Here is a 23305-nt window from a genome sequence, read left to right as displayed (position 1 = left end):
GTAATGACTATTGCTTGTTAGTTCCTGTTCTTTTGATGTTTGTGGTGGTAGAATGTGTGTGTGTGTTTCCTTTCTTTTGGTTTTGAGGATGTGTTTATTTAGCCTACTTGGCATGGAATTGTTCTTTTAATACCTTCTGTAGGTCTGGATTTGTGTCTCGGTACTGTTTAAAATTGTTTTTTTTTTTTTTTTTTTTTTTTTTTTTTTTCATGGAGTATCCTGTTTGTTTTCTTCATCTATGTGATTGAAAGTTTTGTTGGGTATAGTATTGTGGGTTGGCATCTTTGGTCTTTCAGTGTCTGCATGACATCTATCCAGGTCCTTCTGACTTTCATAGTCTCTGTTGAGAAGTCAGGTGTAATTCTGATAGGTTTGCCTTTATATGTAACTTGACCTTTTTCTCTTGAAGCTTTTAATATTATTTCTTTGTTCTGTACATTTAGTGCTTTGGTTTTTATATGGCAGGAGGATTTTCTTTTCTGGTCCAATCTATTTGGAGTTCTGTATGCTTCTTATATGTTTATTGGCATTTCTTTCTTTAGGTTGGGGAAGTTTTTTTCTATGATTTTAGTGAATATATTTTCTGGGCCATGGAAGTTGGAGTCTTCTCCTATTCATATTATTCTTAGGCTTGGTCCTTTCGTAGTGTCCCAGATGTCATCGATGTTTTGTGTAAGGAATTTTTTTTTAGATTTAACGTTTTCTTTGACTGATATATTGATAACTTTAACTGTATCTTCTACACTTGATATTCTGTCTTCCATGTATTTTATTCTGTTGATAACACTTATGTGTATAGTTCCTGTTCTATTCCCTATGTTTTTGAGCTCCAGGATTGTCTCAGAATGTGTTTTCTTTGTTGCTTCTAATTCCACTTTTAGGTCTTGAATAGTTTTATTCATTTCTTCTATTTCTTTTTCCTGCCTAATTGAATTTTCCTATAGTTCTGTATAGAAATATTTTTTCCTGTATTTCTTTGAGCAATTTATTTTCCTCCTTCAAGGCTTCTATCATTTTCATCACATCAGATTTAAAATATTCTTCTTGGGCTTTGTGGGTGTTAGAATCTCCAGGGATTTCTCTGGTGTGACCACTGGATTCTGGTGGAGTAATATGAATGTCAGTTTAGTTGTGTGTGTTCTTGAGCTGGCCTTTAGTCATAAGTTTATCTCTGGTGTTAACAGGCCTGGATGTCCCTTTGATGGGGTCACTGTCTGTGTGTGTTCCAAGTATTCCAGACAAGTCAGAAGCAGGTATAGAGAGCTCCAAGTTGAAGGATGTTTGCTAGAGCTCCCCAGAGGCCTTCTCAAGATGGTGGACTATGTATTTTGGACCTTGAACTCAGCTCATCTCTCCTGAGTTCCTTGTCTGTGTCCCAGTTGTGTCACACGAGAATGGAGTAGACTGATAAAGCTCCAAGCCATGATCTGCTTAGATGCCCCTTAGGCCTATTTGGAATTGTGGATACTGTGAGTTGTGGCTGGAACCTGATTCATCTCTGTTGCTTTACTTTTTGTGACCAGATGAGACAGGCTAGTAAGCAATGGGCAGAGAGAGATTCAAACCAAGGGCTGCTCAAGTGTCTTGAGCAGGCAGTTAATCTAGGCTGTGGCCTGTGCCTAATTTAGTTCTGCCTGTTTGCTTTCTATGTCTAAGGTGATCCAGGTTGATAAGGAACTGGAAGGTGGGAATGGATCCAAGCCAAAATTTGCTTGGATGTTCCTGCGATCTCTTCAGAATAGCAAATAATGTGGGTGGTGTCCCAAGCCAGACTTAGCTCTTCAAACTCAGTTTCAGTGCACTGATCCTTTGTTCCCTAAGGGCCTGCTCTCCACTTGAATACGCTATTTGGATGAGTGCAGGATGCTTGAAGCTTGTGACTTCCAAATCCAGGGGACATCAGGCCATGATGTCGGTTTGCTGATCATTGTTGAGGAATGGTCTGATGTATTTCAATGCTAATTACCGCTTGCTGTCTCTGTGACCCACCTTTTAATTAATAAAAAGCCATTCCACCTAGGCAGGGAAAAAGAGGTGTGGAGAAGGTTCCTGGGTTTAGAGAGAGGATCCTGGTAAGAAGGAGGAGGAGAGGCTCCAGAGGAGAAGAGAGAAGGCCCTCATGAGTTATAGGCCTTGAGTTATACATGTGGTTGATTGGAAAGGCAGAACTAGAATGCTGGCAGTCTTTGAAACTGACCTAGGGAATGGAGTTAAATGCCTAAAAAAACCTGCCATGGTGCCAGGGCAAAATTTCCTGGATCTTTTTTGTCCTTGTTTTGGTCTTAATGAATTTGTTTGCAATGGGCTTAATCATAGCCACATTTCTCCTCTCCCTTTCTAAAAATGTTCAGGGAAAAAAAAAAAAAAAAAAGAGAGATCCAAAAAATGTGAGGGTAAATTTCTGGCAAATAGAAAGGAAAAAGAAACTGACCTTTTCATAGAGTTGATAATGCCTGAAATCAAAGATCCTTAGCTGCAAGGTTATTGTCAGGACTTTCTGGAAAGGGTTCACTAGAAAGAGATAGCAATAACTAAATTCCAAGGAATGGTGGACATAATTTCATTAAATCAAGCCCAATTTCACACAACCAACTCAAGACTCAGAATTTTCTTTTTTCCTTGCTTGATTTTTGCTGAGATTTATAAATATTTTGACTAAATTGAGATGAAATATTTAAACAGGGCAGTGGTGGCACCAGCTCTTAATCCCAACACAGTACAGACAAAGCCAGATCTGTTGAATTGCAGACCCACCTGGCCTCCACAAGGCTTAATCCCTGATGATAAGAGAAATAGCCTAGGATTTAAACTGAAAGTTTTTTTCTTAAATTTACCATGTAAGTTTCTTTTTCTTAACAATGGATTATATGTACTTACTGATATAAAGAATAGATATACTTCAATCTGAGGTTTATGCAAAAAAAAAAGTGATATAACTGCTCTAAAAAAGACCAACCGATCTCCTTAAAAGTGAAATGTCCACGGGGGATATGGTGCCAAGGCGTAAATCAGCCTAAGAAATATATTTTGTTGGTCAAAGTAATGACCAAGGTTAAAAGAGAAGACAGACACGGAAGCTGCATTCCTCCCGTCCAGAAGGGGTGAGACAAAAACACCTGTAACAAGTGTGAAAAGCCAGGTACAAGATACCTACAATATATATAAACTCTGAAATAAAATGAGAGTTTATATAAAGTTTATTTAAAGCTTAGTGCCTTTTGCTTCTGCTCAGGGCAACCGGCTTGTTTCTAAAAGGAGAAGCATTTTCTCAGGAAACAGGTAGCAGCTTATGCTATATATCAGGCTCTATAGAGCCTAGAAAAAGACATTTAGAACTGTACAATCTTGTTTTGAATTCAATATGATGATAATTGTATGTTCATTGTTTAATGGTGATGTTATATTTTGTTTTTAAAAGAGGTCGAAATGAAACTAACCTGGATAAAAAAAAAAAAAAAAAAAAAGAAAGAAAGACTGTTAACTTAATGAGTGCATGTTTACATGAATTCAAACTACAGAACAAGCAGTTAACTTACATTCCTAATCCTACTACACAGGACTAGCTGAGACTGGCTGAGGCATGTGTATCCCTCACGCCTAATACATTTACAGTATTAGGATTGTATAAAGCTTGTTAGAAATTATTTTCAGAATAAAAGAACCGGACACTGATGCTAGATCAGACTTGACAGGATTTGTTACTCCAGCATCCTGAGATGCTGACATCCTGCATCCTTCATTTTTCCAGCCTCAAGTGCTTTGGTTGCTATTCCTTATCAGACAAAAGAGAGCTTCAAAGAAGGCTCCTGATCCAAATTGGTCCGGCATTTCAGACTGTCCCACACAGGATTTAATATTAAGCTTGGAATTTCTCAATACTTAGAGACTGGACAATAAATTCTAACCCTAACTTGTTTAATCATTTTTTTTCACTTTTATTTAGGCTCATACAGATATGCTCTACCTCAATACAACCTAAGGAAACTTTAAGGGAAAGATGTCCCATTTCCCTTAAGGAGGTTAGGTAGGTTTTTGGTTACTATCTCGGGATATAGATATATATTGTCATTAAAAGGTATAGAGATAGAGGTTGTAAAGAAAGAAAGCAGAGTATAAAGATATATAGGAATGGTAAGACAAAAAGTAGATTATTGAATCTACTCCTCAATTTAAGGCCTTAATTGTTACTAAAAAATAAGGTTAATTCTAATTCATTGATTCAGAATTTTGTATACTGATACAAAATAAGTTTAATTTTGATAAATTGAAATATAATTGAAATTTAATATTATTCACCACACATTATATTTTTACTCTAATATGAGGTATTGTATACATACTACTCAATAAATGGTTTACTTCCATTACTCTGATAGTTTTATTGTAAGCTTTTAGGATGATTAAGTAATGCAGGTCAATTATTGATCAATTCATGATCATATTAAGTGCATGAATATACATGCTAGGTTTAACAGATATGATTCTACAGATAGATAAGACAAAATAGTTAAATATGGTCTTCAAAAACCTCAGAGACCTACAGAATATGGCAATTAAACTGTTTTTATTATTTTAAAGATTCTTTGTCCATAAGACAGGTTAACTCCTGACAACACCCAGCCTACCATAAAGAAGATGATGAACATTGAAGAACCTCCTTGTGGAGATGACTTTACCTGTGGCAAAGCAGCTATCAGACAAAAATGTCCTTGTTTCCCTCACAGACAAAATTCTGCCTAAAATGGGCAAGCTTGGATGCAGGCAGAGTTGACAGCTAGATTGTGCCAAGACAGGGTAAGCAAGTCCTCAGTGGTTCTTGCATCACAAATGTGTCTGTGAGATATATTGGGCCAGAAGACTGAAGATAACGCTCGAAAGTTATAGAGTTTTGGGTGTTCTGTCTGGCAGTAAACTCTCCATGACATTTTTCCATTTTGGAATTTGCCAACCTGCACTTCTTGTTTACTTAGGTAAATAAATTATTCCTTTTCAAGTCTCTCATAGGGTTGAAGAACAGATAGTTAATTTTAGAATTAAACTTAGTTGTTTTGGAGTTAAGAAGATACTTTTAGGTCTAGATACATTCTTTTAGGTTGATAGATATGAACTTTAATATATATTGATTTAATTTAAAACTTTACACTCACCAAGATGGAATAAACAATATTTTCTTCAATGTTGTCAAATATCTTTTGATTAGACATTATGTGTGTAAGTGCCTCAGCCAGCTGGGGTTCAACTAAAGCTCAGGAGATTCACTTGTATGAAGGACAGAACACAAGACACGAAGAAGGAGAGCAAGTTTGATTGATCAAGCTCTCAAACTTTATTAGTCAGGCAGCAGTATTTATAAGTCAGAAGGCAGGGAAGCATATTGCTATGGCAACCCAGCTGCTTGAATCTAACTGCTAAACCACAACAGAGTTGCTTCAACTCTATCTGTATTTAGTCTAACTGCTGACCCACAACAGAGCCAGCTAGTTTCTGGTGAAAGGCAAGTTCTGGGAAAAACAGACACTTAGAGGTGCAGATTCTGACAAGATAGCTGAACATTGGCCATATGGCCTATTGTCCCCAACATGTAAGTTTTACCTATTGGTTTTTATAATTTTTCATAATTGTACTTACTGTATATAAAAATAGCCTTTTTATTTAGACAGAAAAGGGGAATTGTTGGGGGGAATGTTCTGATGTATTTTGATGCTAATTACTGTTTGCTGTCTCTGTGACCCACCTTTTGATTAATAAAAAGCCATCCCACCTGGGCAGGGCAACTGAGATAGAAATCCTGGGGAAAAGAAGAAAGAGAGAGAGGCCTGAGGAGGAGAAGTGAAGAGAGGAAGGCCACCATGTGCTAGATGGAGGAGAAGCACATGGCCAGCATGGATGGAGAATCCAGCCCAGATGAAGAATATTAGTAAGTATTTGGGATTATGGATGGGAGGTAGCTTGATAGAAGTTATTAGAAGCAGATGGCATGGGATTAGGGCAGATATGGGATACCTGCCCCACTCAGTGAAGTAGTTTAGAGGATTAATGTCTGCCTAGCCCCAGGTTAACTAAGGCTATTTTAAAATATAACAAGTTTCAGTGTCTTGAGTGATTGCTATCCAGGCACACTGATAATACTAATAATATAGGCAGTATTTTAAAAAACAGATAATCATCAACTCCTTCACTTCAGCCAGTTTTGCAGCCCTCCACTCCTCCCAAGACATAGTACCTACTCTGTGCCTGCCATCTTAGAATTCCAGGAGCCTGTTTGTATCTAGTGGTTCAGATGTGAAGGGGATACAGATGGGAAGAGAGGCAGAGATGTACAAGTAGCGGTTGGAACGATAGGATACATTGTATGAGAAAAGAGTCTCTTTTCAATTACAAATTTATACAGCAAAACTATTCATAATTTAACTTCTTACTTACTTTTAAATGACTTATTTTCATATTGCAATGGACGGTATTAATTTTCAATTTAATTTGCAGAATATATGGTCATTATTTTGTAGCCAGTTTTCACATTTGAATATGAGATATTAAAAGTTGTAAGCTTTTAATGGATATCTATTATCAGACAGATAATACTGTGTTCATCATTCAATGAAAGTGTCATCATGAATGACAATTGAATTTGCCATAGAAGGTAAGCTACAATGAAACTAGAAGAATGAAAAAACAGCTGATACAATGGAATAGTTAAGTTCTTAGAGAAAATCTTTATATTGGTAGTTTTTTGTCTCCTGCTTAAGTAAGTCATTGTTTGCACTATGGGACTACAAAACCTTTTGTGAAAATGACAAGGCAATAATTTAGGATTATGTAATATTTCCTTCACATACTTTCTTACTTTAAAATTTTTTTTACTTGCTAGTCTCTATTTGTGCAATTCCTTAAACTTTAAACCATAAAATAAATCATATTTCTTAGGACTTCTCGAAACAAACTCAAGCCTGACAGCCTGGAAGACTGATGTTGGTGCCCTATGCTCTTGAGATAGACAATGAGCATCCTCCTTGTAGCTATGAATTATCAATGGGGTATTTAGTTAAAAGCCAGAGGAACTATACAGAAACATGTTCCTGTTAATATTGTAGTGTTACAAATTCTCTGAAACTTAGGACTAACGCCAAATACTTTGTTATGCTCAGATGCTCTCTGGTGTTCAGTCCAAAACTCATATCCAGGATGGATTTGATCTCATCCAAAAGACCTTTGAAACTTAAACCCCTTGGGGATATACAATACTGAGGTCCAGATTCACGTGCAGGTGTCTTCCCTAATTTGTCTGGCATGTGAGTTGAGTTGACATAAAAGTTTGGCTTATTTTAAAACACTGAATATCAATTGGGACAGAAACAGTTTTTGAAGTTTGGAATTCCTCACAAAGGAATGCCCTGAGAGTAATCGCACTTTTCAAATGTGGCTAGGTATACTAAAAGGAATTTCAGCCTATGCAACAGAAGCTGAAATTTGTTATATAGCCCGAAACTTGAATAAAACATTCAGCTCCATTATTATTTACTGGCTGAAGTCAATACAGAATTATTCAACTTCAGAGATACATGATAAAGATCCAACCCTTCCATAAAAGAACTCTTAAGATGCTGCAAATATTTATTTTAAACTATCACAATACAAATCTTGCACAACAAATCATTTTCCCATCCATATGCAGAAGGCACATTGCTTTCAAAAATCCAAGAGTCATATTTCATTTTGACTTTAGGTTCATCCTGAAAGGACAAGATATTACTAATTCATTAGTTCTATAAAGAGATAAGGCACCTTTAATACCCTATAAAGTTGTAGACATATTCTATCTAAAAATCTCTGCACTGAAGTGACAAGTGTCCCTCTGGTGCTCCTGTGTACTATGTTAGCTGAGTCCAGTCATGACTACAGCTATGCTATGTGCTTAGAACATGTAAAATTGGAGGCCAGAGTCATCTCTATCCATGGCAGCTCTGAAAATAAAAATGGCACATGTTACTATATTTTTTAGGTATTCATTGTTTTCTCAGAAATGAATTTTTCAGAGCTTTTGGTTTTACTGTTTGAGCATCTAAAGCATCTATTTATTTCATTTTAATAATACTTTCATTTTAACTATAATTCATTTTGACAAAATGCACATGCACATAATGTAGGGAATATGAAAACTTATTTTCTTTTTTATTTTTATTTTTATTTTTTTGATTTTTTTTATTAATTTATTCTTGTTACATCTCAATGTTTATCCCATCCCTTGTATCCTCCCATTCCTCCCCCCCCCCCAATTTTCCCATTATTCCCCTCCCCTATGACTGTTCCTGAGGGGAATTACCTCCCCCTATATATTCTCATAGGGTATCAAGTCTCTTCTTGGCTAGCTGCTGTCCTTCCTTTGAGTGCCACCAGGTGTCCCCCTCCAGGGGGACACACTCTCCACTCAACTGTGGAGAATATTCCACTCAACTGTGGAGAATATTCTGACCATTGGCTAGATCTGGGAAGGGGTTTAAAGTTTACCTCCTGTATTGTCCTTGGCTGGTGCCTTAGTTTGAGCGGGACCCCTGGGCCCAAATCTGCCTATCATATTGTTTTACTTGTAGATTTCTAGGACCCTCTGTATCCTTTTATTTTGCTATTCTCCCATGCATCTCTCATTTAGAGTCCCAATAGGATGCCTTCCCCTCTGTACCAGTTTCCTGGTAAGTGAAGGCTTTCGTGGGACATGCCCCTTGGGCTAGTATGCAGATATAAGTGAGTATATACCATTTGATTCTTTCTGCTTGTGGGTTAATTCACTCATTATGATCATTTCTAGTTCAATCCATTTATCCACAAATTTCGGGAATTCCTTGTTTTTAATAGCTGAGTAGTATAGCTTTGTATTAAAATTTATACTTCAAGTACCAAATTTTTACCACAAAAGCTAAAAATAATCCATGAAAGAATTAGAAATGTATGAATAACTAGTTATATAACTCTTTTATAACTCCTATTATATTTTCTTTTTATATGTCCCCAGTCTCTTTCAGTACAAACATCTTTTCAGTCATGAGACACACATTAACATGTTGGCCATCAACATCGAAATATATTAATAACTTTAATGCCCTAGGAGAATATTCCCTGGTTTCTGTGGGTGGGAGAGCACTGTGTGGTATTTTTATAATGATTAAAACATCTCTTGACACTTTTCTCAGATTGTACCCTCATCATTAAGTGATGTGTGACTACAGCGTCTTTGTAAGCTCTTTGAATTTCTTATAATCAATTTAGAATCTACTCCATTAGACAAAAGCCACATGAACTAACCTCCTCAGGATGATCTCTTGTCTATTTTTGGCTTGTGTAATGATGCTGAGTGACAACGTCCTTAGTATTCTCAAGAGTTCAGTTTTAATAGAGTTTTAATAGACAAGCCATCGGAAGCACTGTCAGTACACATATATTTTTTTCTATATCATAAAACATGTTTGATGGTATTACCTTTTATTTGTTTCAGGATCTTAAAGTCTCATTTTTATTCTCTCTCCATATTCTTTCATTGACCTATACAGTTTGATTTGGAAATTTTGTTATTATTGCTGAGTAAATGTTGAGAATATGTGTTCATTTAAAAATTTTTCAAACACAAAACTTTTTTTTACAGTGCATATACTATAACTATTTTTAATCCTGTGTTATAGAACCAAACAGTTGTCAATTTCAACATTTTTTTCTAGAAATTTTCTTGATATTTTTTACATGTGAGATTTTTAGTATACTTTCTATTTTCTACATTAATTCTACTGGAAATTTTGTTAAGCTATATAGTATATATAAAATCTCCTTTTCCCCATCTTTTTTTTAATAGTCTCCATAGTCTAACATCTCATTAAGGTTATTTACAAGGTTTTAACATCTCATGATCCCTTAGCCATTCTATGACCTTTTGAAACATTGAAGTAACACATGTAACAACACATTTCGGGTCTGTTTTAGACATTATCCCTTTTAAGTTTCTCATACATTGCAGATAGAGAGAAGATGGCTTAGTGATTAACATTTTTTTTGGTCTCCTAAGGTCTACATGACATGTGCCAAGGCCCTTCTGTCTCTTTTAGTTTCCTTTGAGAAGTCAGGTGTGGAAAATGGATAGAAGAACCTGGAGGTAACAGGATCCCACATGAAGACAAACAGTGCCAACTAACCAGTGTCCAGAGGGGCTTGTGAAGCCTGAAGCACCAACCAAGAGCATGCATAGACTAGACCCCTACACAGATATAGCCAGAGTTTCTTATTAAGGGTAGTGGGGACTCTCTCAGACATGGACCCTGTTACCTGTTTTTTAATCACTTTTCCTCATAGGGATGTCCTATCAGGCAACTGGAGAAGAGGGCATGCTCTGTCCTGATGCAACTTGATGAGGTGGGGGCAGTTGTGGGGTGGCTCCCCTTCTCTGAGATACAGGAGAAAGGGAGGGGGAAGAGTGAGCACAGGTAGGATCAGGGGCATGAGGAGGCAGTAAAGTAAACCATCAATCAAAAACAAACAAACAAACAAACCAACAAAATAAATAAATAAAAATATTAAAGAACTTTTTTCTTGTTTCTGCAGAGGACCTGGCTTCAATGTTCACCGCCAAAATTATGGCTCATAATCAACTCTTATTCCAGTGTCAGAGCATCCAATATTTTTCCTTGAAAGCTATCAGTATGAAGCACACAAACGGATCACAGATATACATGTAGGTGTTTGCCCATATATTTAAAATACAATACAATAAGTTGAAAATAAAAATTCTCAACCCAATGTTTATCCCATCCCTTGTATCCTCCCATTCCTCCCCCCCATTTTTCCCATTATTGAGATGTAACAAGAATAAATTAATAAAATAAATAAATAAATAAATAAATAAATAAATGCAGTGGTACCATTGAGATGTAATATGAATACATTAATAAAATAAAATTAAAATAAAATAAAATAAAATAAAATTCTCAACCCAAAATTACATGCATAAAACAATTTTTTTGATATTTTTATTACTGTGAGTAAGGATTTACCTGAGTATGGTGGCATGTGTTTATTTGTACTCCAGTATTTTAAAGTCTTTCTAGGAAGTATCTGAGGACAGGAAACTGCATTCATTAGGAGTCATTTTTAACTGTTTACAGTCTATATTGGATTGACTCAAAGATGAGTGCAAATAGGGCAGAGTCTTCTCACAAAGAGTATCAGGTTTTGGCTTGAATTCTCAAGCAGTATGTCTCCATAATAGTCATTGTTAAAATATTAAAATTTATTTTAAATGATAACTCTGACTTCTTGTTAGCCACTGTTGTACCATGTCAAGCTTTCTGGTTCATAAGATTTGTGGGATTATTTAATTCTGATATGCATGCAGGCTTCACAGTTGCATGCTAAGTGGGTTCTCAGAATTCATATTCCAGTCGTCTTATTTGTATAGCAATCAATTTTTAAAATTTGCAATATTTTATTCAGATTACATCCTCACTTGTATCTTTCCATTCTCACTCTCCCTTCCTCTTTTTTTTCCAAAAATTCCCCTCCCCTAGACCTCTGGCTGAAGGAGACATCGTCCATCACCATATGGCCACAGCCTGTCAGGTCTCATCTTAATAATTGTTCCTCTTTGCCTACAAGGCCTCCCCAACAAGGGAAAGTGATCAAATATGAGGCACCGGAATTCATGGTAGAGACAGTCCATGCTCCCCTCACAACTATGGACACTGAACAGTCCATTGGCTCTATGTGAACAGAGGGGCTAGTTCACTGTATGCATTGTCGTTGGTTGGTGCAACAATTTGTGTAGCCCCCCCTCTGTCCAGAGCCACTGGCCTTGGGCAGCTCCTGAAACTTCTTGGTTCTTTCTTTCCTCCACTCCTCCATACCACTCTCAGTATTCCTCCCAGAGTCTAGCTGCCAGTCCCAGCATCTGTCCTATTTTCACACTAGGTGGAGTCTGTCGGAGGAAATCTATGTTGGTTTAATATCTGCTTATAAGTGAGTATATACCCTGCTCTTTTTGGGTCTGGGTTACCTCACTCAGGATAATTGATTTCAGTTCCATCTATTTGAGAGGAAATTTCAAGATTTCTCTCTTTTTAATAGCTGAGTAGTAGTCCACTATGTAAATGTACCACAGTTTCTTTATCAATTATTCAGTTTAGGGGCATCTAAGTTGTTTCCAGATTCTGGCTACTACAAATAAAGCTTTTGTGAGCAAAGTTGAGTAAATGTCTTTGTATGGTGGAGGGTCTTTCCAATAGATGCCCAAAAATGGTATGGCTGGGTCGCGCATTAGTAGTACTTCCAATTTTCAGAGAAAGTACCTGATTGATTTCCAAAATGATTGTACAAATCTGTACTCCTACCAGCAATGGAGAAGTGTTCCCCTTTTTCCACATTCTCTCCAACATGGGCTGTCACTAAACTGAAACCAGGGAACATAAAAAAATATCCCTCACCATGACCAAGTAGGCTTCATTCTAGGGATGCAAAGATGGTTCAATATGTGGAAATCTCTCAATGTAATCCACAATATTAACAAACTTAAATAATAAAGCTACATGATCATCTCTTTATATTTAAAGTCTTGGAGAGAGGACGGATATAAGTCACATACATAAACACAGTAAAGAGTATATACATCAAGCCAATAGCCAACATCAAATTAAATGGAGAGAAACTCAAAAACTTCCACTAATATTGGGGCTAGACAAGACTGCCCACTCTGTCCATATCTCTTCAACATAGTACTTAAAGTTCCAGCTGGAGAAAAAAAAAGTTCTAGCTAGATCAATAATATAACAAAAGTAGATCAAGATGATTCACATCGGAAAGGAGGAAGTCAAATTATCCCTATTTACAGATGATATGATAGTGTACATAAGTGATTATCTAAATTCCACCATAGACCTCTTACAGCTAATAAACACCTTCAACAAAGTGGCTGGTTACAAGATTAATTTTAAAAACTCAGTAGAACTCCAGTATACAAACCAGAAATGGGCTGAGAAAGAAATTAGGTAATCTACACCCTTCACAATAGGCACAAATAATATAAATATCTTGTCATAAGCCTAACCAATCAAGTGAAAAACTTGTATGAAGAAAACTGGAAGTCTTTGAAGGAAGAAATTGAAGAACTTTATCAGAAGATGGAAGAATCTCCCATGGTCATTGGTTAGCAGAATTAACGTAGTAAAAATGGCCATTTTAGCAAAAGCAATCTACAGATTCAGTGCCATCCTTATCAAAATACCTACACAATATTTTACAGACATTGAAAGACCAATTATCAGCTTCATATGGAAAAACAAAAATGCAGAATGGTTAAAACAATCCTGTGCAATAAAAGATTTTCCAGAGGAATCTCCATCCCTGATCTCAAGCTTTACTATAGAGTAACAGTAGTAAAAATAGCATGGTACTGACATAGAAAGGGCTGGTTGATCAATGAAATGGAATTGAAGACCCAGAAAAAAAAGCCACATACCTTTGGTAAATTGATTTTTGACAAAGAAGACAATACATACAGTGGAACAAAGATAGCATCTTCAACCAATAGTACTAGTCTAACTGGATGTCTATATGTAGAAAAATACAAATAGATCCATATTATCATCCTGCACAAAACTAAAGTCCAAGTGGATTAAAGATCTCAATATAAAACCAGAGACACTAAATCTGTAAGAAGAAAAAGTGGGGAAGAGCTTTGAACTCATTTGCACAGGAGACAAATTCCTAATATCCAAAATACATAAAGAACCCAATAAATTAAACAAGACCAAACTAACTTACCCAATTACAAAATGGGTTACAGAGCTAAATTGAGAATTCTCAAGAGATGAACATGGAATGGCTAAGAAACACCTAACAAACTGCTCAACATTCTTAGTTATCAGGAAAACCCAAATCAAAATGCCTCTGACATTCCATCTCTCACCTGCCAGGATGGCTATGATCAACAATTCAAGTACCAAGCCTTTTTATACGACCTCTGTCCCTTTCAGTTCAAAGAGAAATGCAATTATGAGACACACAATTACACTTTGATCATCAACAGTACGTATATCAATAATTATTATCTTACTGGAGATATATTATCTAACTGGAGATAATATATTAAGTTTTAATCTTTTTAAAAAATTTATTTATTATGTCCACCACCTCTAACTGCATGTACCACTTGCATGCCAGGAGAAGGCACCTGATACCTTTATTGTGTGACACCATGTGGTTTCTGGGAACTGAACTCAAGACTTTGGAGGAGCAGCAAGTGCTTTTAACCTCTGATTCATCTCTCCAGCCCCTCAAGTCATAATCTTAAGAGCGGGGTATCTTGAAAGGTTAAATTCTCACTTTGACCTGTCCTGCCAACTCTGATCCTAAATAGAAAGTCCAGAATCATAATGTGTGTGATGTAGATTAAAAACACATGGTTTAATGTACTCAAATATCTTGAATAAAGTAATCTGAATGTTCTTATCTTTTAGCAGGAAGCCCAACTCACCCGGTTAAGAAATGGTGCTCATTGATTTTACTTTTCAAGAAAACTCATGTCTACTATGATAGTGAGTCTTATGTGTCTGTAGAAACTATTGAGATACACTCACTTAACAACAGGAAAGTTCATGTGGATATGCAGCATAATATTAAAGTATTTCAAGTTTTGATCTGTAATTGGGTTGTATTATTTCCTCTAAATATGTGGCAAAATGGGAAGAAATGGTGGGGAGCATGTGACAGAGGAATTCAATTTGCATTATATCCAGAAAACAAGCATGGGATACTAGAGACCAAGTGTCCAAACAACCTATAAAATTTTGTACTTGACTTAAAATTTTCTACTCTACCACTGATGTAAAATCATTAAAGTTCTACCATTTTTCAATAACATAATTTCCTAAGATCCAGGCATCTCATGCAGTATACTTTCAGCGTGATTTCATCTCTGAGTTATAGCATCTTCCCCAGATTATTGTCTATTGTCTCTCATGGCCAGTAGATGAATAATTGGAGTTATGAAACACATCATCAGTAAAGAGAGTTGTGCAATTTCATTGAATACTTTGGTAAACCACATAAATTTCTGAGGATAGGAGAAAAATCTTCTGAAATTTTAAACAGTGACATTTTTCAAGTGTCTATAGGAGAACACCAAGCCAAATTTTTCCCAGCAACTTATGGAACATCAAACATTCTACCATAGATAACTAAGTTCAACACTTAATAAACTCTTGTGGCTCTTGCAGTAAATGTTTGATTCCCACTGTCCCATTCTAGTGCTATGCCCAGTTTTGTGGACAGGGGACAACTTTTACTAGAGCTGGTCAGGAATAGCTCTAAAACAAGCTCCAGGTGCAGTGGCCCAGCAGTTGTTTTGTGAACAAGTGTCTATTCAAGTGTTGAAATGTTAAAACTTCAGGTATTAGAAAGCAGGGAGCAGTATCAACTAAGCAGGGCACACAGAAGCTAAGGAGACTGAAGCGGCAATGACAGAGACTGCCATGGACTAGGTCCTCTGAATATGTTACAGTTGTGTAGTTTGATGTTTTGTGGGATTCCCCACAGTGGGATTGGGCTGTCTCTGACTTCTTTGCCTGCTCTTGGGATCCACTCACTTCTATTTGGTTGCCTATGATATCTGCCTACTCTTATGCTATTTTGGCATAGCTCATTTCGGAAGGAAATAGAGTGGATCTAGGGTAGAGAGAAAGTTGGGGGATGCTTGGAGTGAAGGGAGAGAGAACTGTGGTTGAAATGTATTGCATGATAGAAGAACAAACTAAAAATAAATAAAAAAAAATCAGAACACACACAGACACACACATACATATACATATTTTTATATTTAAAGACTAAGGCTGTAAAATATAAGGTGAGATAAGGTATGATAAAGTACCAGGTAGCAAATGTTATGGTTTAGCTGAGTTTATTAAATGAGCATGAGGGAGAAGAAAAATGGGGAGGGGTACCACAGAGAGAGAGGAGCAAGAGAGAGAGAGAGAAAGTAAGAGGGTAGAGTAGGTAGAGGAGCGAGAGAGCGAGAGAGAGAGCGAGAGAGAGAGAGAGAGAGAGAGAGAGAGAGAGAGAGAGAGAGAGAGAGAGAGAGCGCATATGTGGAGGTTTGTCCGTTTATATAGCCCTGGGCAGGGCCATGTCCTTGTGGCAGGTAAGCAATGACATCAGGAGTAGGTGGACTGAAGCAGGATGCCAACATTCCTACCTTTTTCTATAATTAAAAAATGAGGAACATTGGAGTGTTTTATATAAGGTAAGTTAAAGTATATAAATGCAGGTTCATTGGAAGCAGCTTTTGGCTGCCATGTAAAGGGAAAAGAGAAAAAAAGCAATAGCAACAAAATGTGCAGATTTTGAAGGGGAAGGAAAAGTTCTGCCCTGACAGTTTAAAGTAGAAGGCAGGCTGTGTCAGCCATGTCCTGCAGCAGATAGGAACGAAGGAGTGCTGGGTTATCTTGGAGCTCTTATCCCAGGCCTGGAGCACACCATTTCAGCCTTTTGTAAATGGGGAAGGGGCAAAGTAATTTGCTTAACTACTTCCTGCTGACAGTAGGGCAACGACAGAGGGTTAAAAAGGTGAAGTGTTGTCCAGGTTCTGGAAGAATAGGCTGTTGCATATGCTGTCCAGGGTCTGAGAATATCTGCAGCTGGGAAAGGCAATGCAGGTCCAGTTAGGAGGAACAATACAGGTCCAGAATCACTTGTGGGTAGCTGCTTCGATTATGTCCCAGATGTAGGAGGTCTGGCAGGATGTTGGACATATATGTGGGCAGAAGACAAAGTTAGTAGGTTAGGAAGAACATTTTCTTTAGGTGAACATTGAAAACTCTTGGGAGAGCAAAGAGATAAGGACTGAGAGAATGCTGAAAATTCATGAAAATTTTGGGAGAACAAAGAAAATTTGTGGATATGAGAACTTCCTTCCAATTTGACCCAATTTCTGGCAGTAATTAAAATGCTTTAGTTTGGATCTGTCCAAGTTTGGTTGCAGAGGCATGTAAGCTTAGAAGCCCTTAATGTGAGTATAGGGATTCAATATTCTCTAAAAGACATCTCGAAGGCATGCTAGGAGGAATGGATGACTGGATGTTTCCCACGGGGTGTGAGGTCATTAAGCCATTAGGGTATCCCCCCAAATATATAGTGACCCATGGGACAGGTACAGACAAGTTAGTAACTTGTCAGCACTAACCAGCTACCATCAGCTTAGGTCAACAGATGAACTAGCTTCAAGTATGCAGCTACCTGGTGCACCAGGTTTTCAATCAGACAGCGGCTGCTGCAGAGCAGTGGGAAAAGCTACATCAGAAAACTCACCTGATGGGAACAAGCCTAGTTGGAGTTCAGCAAAGAGGTTAGGTACCTCCGCTCCCATTGAACAAGAGAGGTGCCTGCAGTCTTTTGGACAAAGGAAAACGTTTATGCAACTAGGAATGGGGAATTTAGCTGGTATTGGGTGCAGAAAGGTGGAAATCAGGTAGTTAGGTGAGGGGAGTCCCAAAGCCAGGTAAAAGGAGAAGGAATCCTGCCCTTAGAGATAGGCAATAGTTGAGAAACTTAGGCTCTGGATTGATAGTACTTATCTAGATTACATTTGACCTGAGGCATGGATTTTCCATAGCATACAAGAATCCTTTTAGGTTCATAAAGGGAGATAAATTTAGCGTCATCACTGTTTGTAATCTGCAGTGAAACACACATTGCTAGGCATGTACACATTGTAGGAAAAGGCAGCAGGCATACAGTATATTAGAGGCCTGGGAAAAGAACTTTGTATTAAAAACACAAATACTTTTGGGTGAATTTGGAAAAGCAGAAGTCTTTTTGGCCTCTGTGGAACAGTAACAAAATGTAAAATCTTGGGCTTGGAACTATGATAAGATCATGTAGTAGAATGTTTTTTATAGTTTGATTAACGCAGTAGAGCTCTCTTGATCAGTGCCAGTACTTTGAACAGTTAATACAACAGCAACAGGAAGAAAGGAAGCATCCTTTAGACATGTTGACCCTCACAGCTTCCGTTTACCAACTTAAAACATGTTTTAAAACACCTTCTTGGAATCTTTAAGACATAGGTGAAATTGTTGTGAGCCGTCACTGTCCTTTAGCTAAAAGAATGGTAACAAGGTAGATTGTATCTAGGCCTGACAGTTAAAGTTTGTTCTCTTGCATATGAAGAGGGTTGGGAAGGAACCTGAAGTCTCCCATGATAGAACCTGGTTATGTGGCTATGTAACCCAAGTGTGAGTTTGAAACAGACCTGTAGCATTAGCATGGCCCTGTTTTGCGAGGTTGCTGAATTTACAAGACTGTACTCTCCCAGGTGAAGGAGCTTGAAAGCTGGAAATGTCTACAGCTCTTGTGCTGGTTGAAAGTCCAGTGGCTTGGCACAGAGAACAAGCCTGCATGTGAGCAGTGACATCCATAGGCCAAAATTGCCAACAGGTTAAGCTGTGGGACCAGTGTCCCATTCTGGTTGCAGCAGCTGTGAGACCATGTCTTCTTTTGGCTGCATCTGAAGCAGGTCCCTGGCAGAGCTGGCTTAGGGTGAATGCTGGCAGGAAGGGGTATTAGAGACCTGTATTTTTCCTCAGGAGCACTGGCTAAGGCCTGGTGTATGATTTGCTGTAACTGAGTTGGTTGGGAAGGCTCCTCTTGTGTTTTAAAGATGTTACCAGTTCTTATATCCTTAGCCTTTTAATTAAGATGGCAGAGACCACAGTTTTCTCTATCTAAAGAATATTTAAATGGACTACTTTGTTCATAGTTTATTTTAATACTTAAAGACTAAGACTTTAGGTTTCACCTCTGTTAACTTGGGACCTTAAAAACACAAACATAGTCCAAAAGCACAGTTGATAAAAGAGAACAGAACAGTCTTTGTATGATAAAATAACATCATATTTAGAATTTTAGGCTAAAATATGTTTTAGGACAATGATTTAAAGTTTAATATTGTAAACATATGAATATTAATACAGTAGAACATTATAGAATAACTTAAAAACCATATCAAACCCATTAGCCAGGAGGCCTGTAGTTGAATCCAGGTTAGCTGATGACAAGGGACATAGCATTTATTTAATTGTCTAGGAAGTAGCAAAAGCATAAATTAGAATAAAAACATTTGGATCAGGATAAAAACAGCCAATAAACAATTGTATACACACTAAACAATTGTAAGATTTTTTTGAGAGTAGAAAATAAATTAGAGATAATTTTTATTTTAAGAATTAAAAAATAGATTTAGAGAAAGAAGCCTGATGTATTTGACTCTTTAAATGCATGTAGGCCTGGGGGATTGACTCTGCCCCTAGCTTTCCCCAGTCAACCTATGCCAGGCCAGACTCAGGAGTAGGGGCCAAACATGAGCATTCTGGGGGAGGGGCCAGGGCAGCAGCGAGAAGCAAATATGGAAGTGAGTCACCTAGTCCTCCTAAAAGGCAGAGGCTAGTCATGTGGTTGCCCCTAACAAAGATGACTGCTTGTCAATTGACTGGCATGGATAGCAAGCACCTTGACAACAGTAACAGCTGCCTTAGTCTGGGTCCAAAATGAACACCCCACTGACACTTTGTCTCTACAAACTGAAAAGCATATTAGATAGACTTAGAGGAGGAAGTGTCAGCTCAAGACAAAAGACTGTCACCATTGGCTCTTTCAGCTTTTCAGACCTGCTTTGGAAAGCAAAGCCCACCACAGAGTGTCATCAGCTTTGCGACTTTGGGCTGGCCATGTGCCAGTGCTTACAGTACATAGATGATTCCCTTAGCCAACCCACTAGAGCCAGCTGCCTGAGGTGACAATCATTCTCAGCTCTGTTGTCACTGAGGCTGCCATTTCCTATCCTCAGGGCCAGCGATTCCAGTGGGGGAGGAAAGGAGAGAGAGAGAGAGAGACAGAGAGAGAGACAGACAGACAGACAGAGATAGAGACAGAGACAGAGAGAGAGACACAGAGACAGAGAGACACAGAAAGACAGAGAGACACAGAGAGACAGAGAGACAGAGACAGAGACAGAGACAGAGACAGAGACAGAGAGACAGACAGACAGAGAGACAGAGACAGAGACAGACAGACAGAGACAAACAGGAAGAGATCGGAGATCCCTGCCCAGTGGTGCCAAGAGTTTGAGGATTTGCTACAGCAGTGGTCTTGGGGATACCTCTAAGTTTGGTCCATGGACTCTGTGGCTTCTTCTGTTAGATAGATGATCTGCTAGACTCTTGCGAATTATGGTGTGGCAATTGTCCCATGGAACTAATACTCAGAAGGTTTCATTCTTGTTCATAATCTCCTTTCCCTCCTATTTAGGGCAATCTAGTTGTAAGGGAGGCACATGCCTTTAATAAATTCCTAATAAAGTAGAATCCTTAAAGAATTGGAGCCAACAGATAAGTGAGCCTAAAAGTGTGAAATGCTGTAGTTTCTTTAATTTAATATTACATAAAGTTGTGTAATTAGGCTTTCATCCTCTCCGAATCTTGGAAATGTAGAGTATCTGGTCTTAAATTCTTATCTGTATACTCACAGAATAGTATGTTTTTCAACCCACATCAGAGAAAGTTCTTTTTGTAGTATATAATGATTAATGTCGAGAGCTATATCCAGTCAGCCTGGAGAAAATACGAGACTATGAAGTCCTCAATTCTGAGTAATATTACTATTAAAAAATACAACATCAAGCCGGGCGTGGTGGCTCATGCCTATAATCCCAGCACTCGGGAGGCAGAGGCAGGTGGATCGCTGTGAGTTTGAGACCAGCCTGGTCTACAGAGCGGGTCCAGGACAGCCAAGGCTACACAGCGAGACCCTGTCTCAAAAAACAAAAACAAAAAACAAACAAACAAACAAAAAAACCAACCAAACAAACAAAAAACCAACATCATTGTATTTTATATACTTTCAACAAAGCATGTGTAGCCAATAGAAAAAAAAGTGTACAGCAGTGAGGATTTGTTCTAAATGAAAGACTCTACATTGTCGTTTGGTAATATGCCTTTTCTTGCTCCACATATATGTCCTTAATGAACTCTGCTGTGTATGATTGCTTGAATTATAATGCTATTAATACAGAGGTGGAGCTAGGAGATCAGAAGAACTTCAATATTATTCTTAAAATTGGCAGTATAGCATAGGAGTTTTAGGCCAGATTCTTTCATGAATTTCATCTAAGGAAAAAAGAAAAGGACTAAGAAAACAAAATATCAAATAAAAATGAAAAAAAGGTCATGGGGGCACATGCCTTTAATCTTAGCACCGGAAGGTAGAGACAGGGGGATCTCTGTGAATTCGAAGCCAGGCCTACAAGGTGAATACAGTACAGCCAAGGCTACACAGAGAAGCTATTTCTTGAAAAACCAAAAAATCACACACACACACACACACACACACACACACACACTTGTCTAAAGGCAAAGAATATATTAATATTAGTATTTTCTGTAGTGGAAAAATCCCCTCCTATACTGTATTCATACTCATCAGCTTTGAACTGCATGAGTCTTTATGACTTCTATCTATGTCCTCTTCAGTTCAATCTTCCATCCACCTTCAAGGTTTTAGTTTTTACTGAAATTAAGTAGATGGTCTGTCTGCCTTGTTATCCACCATTTGCACTCTCATTGTGAGATTTCACATCTCCACATCTCCTTACCCACCATCAGCAATTCTTATAAATAAGTGTCAGCAGAAACTGCGGGAGTCATTTCTCAACATCCAGGCTGATTAGGCAGAAATCAGCCTGATTCTTAAATTGTTCTTATCAAAATGAGAAAGGTCATCAAAATCACACTCTGTTTAAATCTTGAGTCAGAAACTGGAAATGTAGGCCATGCTCGTGGGAATGTGCAGTGGTTTCCAGATAGTTCTGTCGATGTAAATTGTGTTGAGTCTATTTCTGAGAAACTACTCAATGATATTTTAAAAATTTGCTCCCCTTTAGGACTCCGTTGTTCCAAACCCTCTACAGAATTGAAAGCTGACACTTTGCCTTCTCCAAATGTGGTTCTTCAGGCTCTAACTGGGGCACACAGAAAAGCATGTATCTACATTTTTCACTCTGTCTGTTCAGCCAGTGGGTTAAGTTTGTTGGAGCTCAGCCCTCCCCCCTTTGAAAGGTGCCTTCTACATGTTATGGCAATTTTCCCTTCTCTTATCTCAATGGCATTCACTTTTTATCACAAAATTGAATTGTAATATGTGACAGCTTTGTTTAAACCTTTGCCCTTGGTCACTACAATTTACATGTCCTTGCCAATTCAGTATCCCTTCCAACCAAAGGAAATTACGTAGATCTGTACTAATGCATAGACAGAGCACTCTTGTCATGGTTGCTTAAAGGCTGATTATTGCTTTAACACATGACACTTTGGCCATATTTGGATAAATAATGTTATTTTAACATATACTACAAAGTGGGTTTTGATTGAAGTGGACCTTGCTTGTCATGATTATTGGGGACAAAGGGAAAAACAAAATATATAGAGATCCATTAGTTTTGAAAGGAGATCTTAAGAATATCTCAAGCAAATCAATATAAACAGTAGCTCTTTATGTCATTCCCGTCTTAAATATCTCTACTTTAGGAAAAGTAGGCCATATTTCTAGAGCACAAAGCATATTTTAGGTTTCTTGATTATTGCTCTGTCTATCTCTTATGTGTTCAAATATTACAATTCGTTTTCTTTGTATTATCAAGCCAATTATACCAAATAGAATCTCAACTTAGAACATTATAATGGGATCAAAAAAGAACAGTTTTCAATTAACACTGAATTTCAGGTGATAATAGAAACAGCAAAAATTTTAGTGTTGAATTTATAATCTTCAGAATTCTTATAGATAAAATACTGAGTGTACAGTCATGGCTAGAGTATGGAATTATATAATATGGATATAATTGTGGTGATACAAAAACAATAACTAGAAAGGAACCAGAAAAGAGCTAACATGTCACATTAAAATATAAGTAATAGTTTGTCTGCACTACTTAAGTACTAAGGGGTAAATTCCAGAGACAGTGATTTTTCAATTAATTTTCTGCAAAAAGTCATTGAAATGCCTCTAGGCTTATTCAGATCTCTAGAATTGCTTTACAGGCTCTGAACAAGACACATGATTTTCATTTAGCCTAATAGTAAATTTGTATTTGGAAAACTGTAATGGAATTGTTACAGCAAAATTTAGGGGTATTTCTGCTCTTTCTGCAAATTAGGAAACATTTCAAGCTTGCAAGAAAGTATACCTGACATACATTTGTTTTTACTTTCTTTTTCTTCAAATATGTCAA

Source organism: Acomys russatus, chromosome 21, assembly GCF_903995435.1.
Source record: "Acomys russatus chromosome 21, mAcoRus1.1, whole genome shotgun sequence".
NCBI classification, from domain to species: domain Eukaryota; kingdom Metazoa; phylum Chordata; class Mammalia; order Rodentia; family Muridae; genus Acomys; species Acomys russatus.
This window is presented reverse-complemented; position numbering follows the sequence as displayed.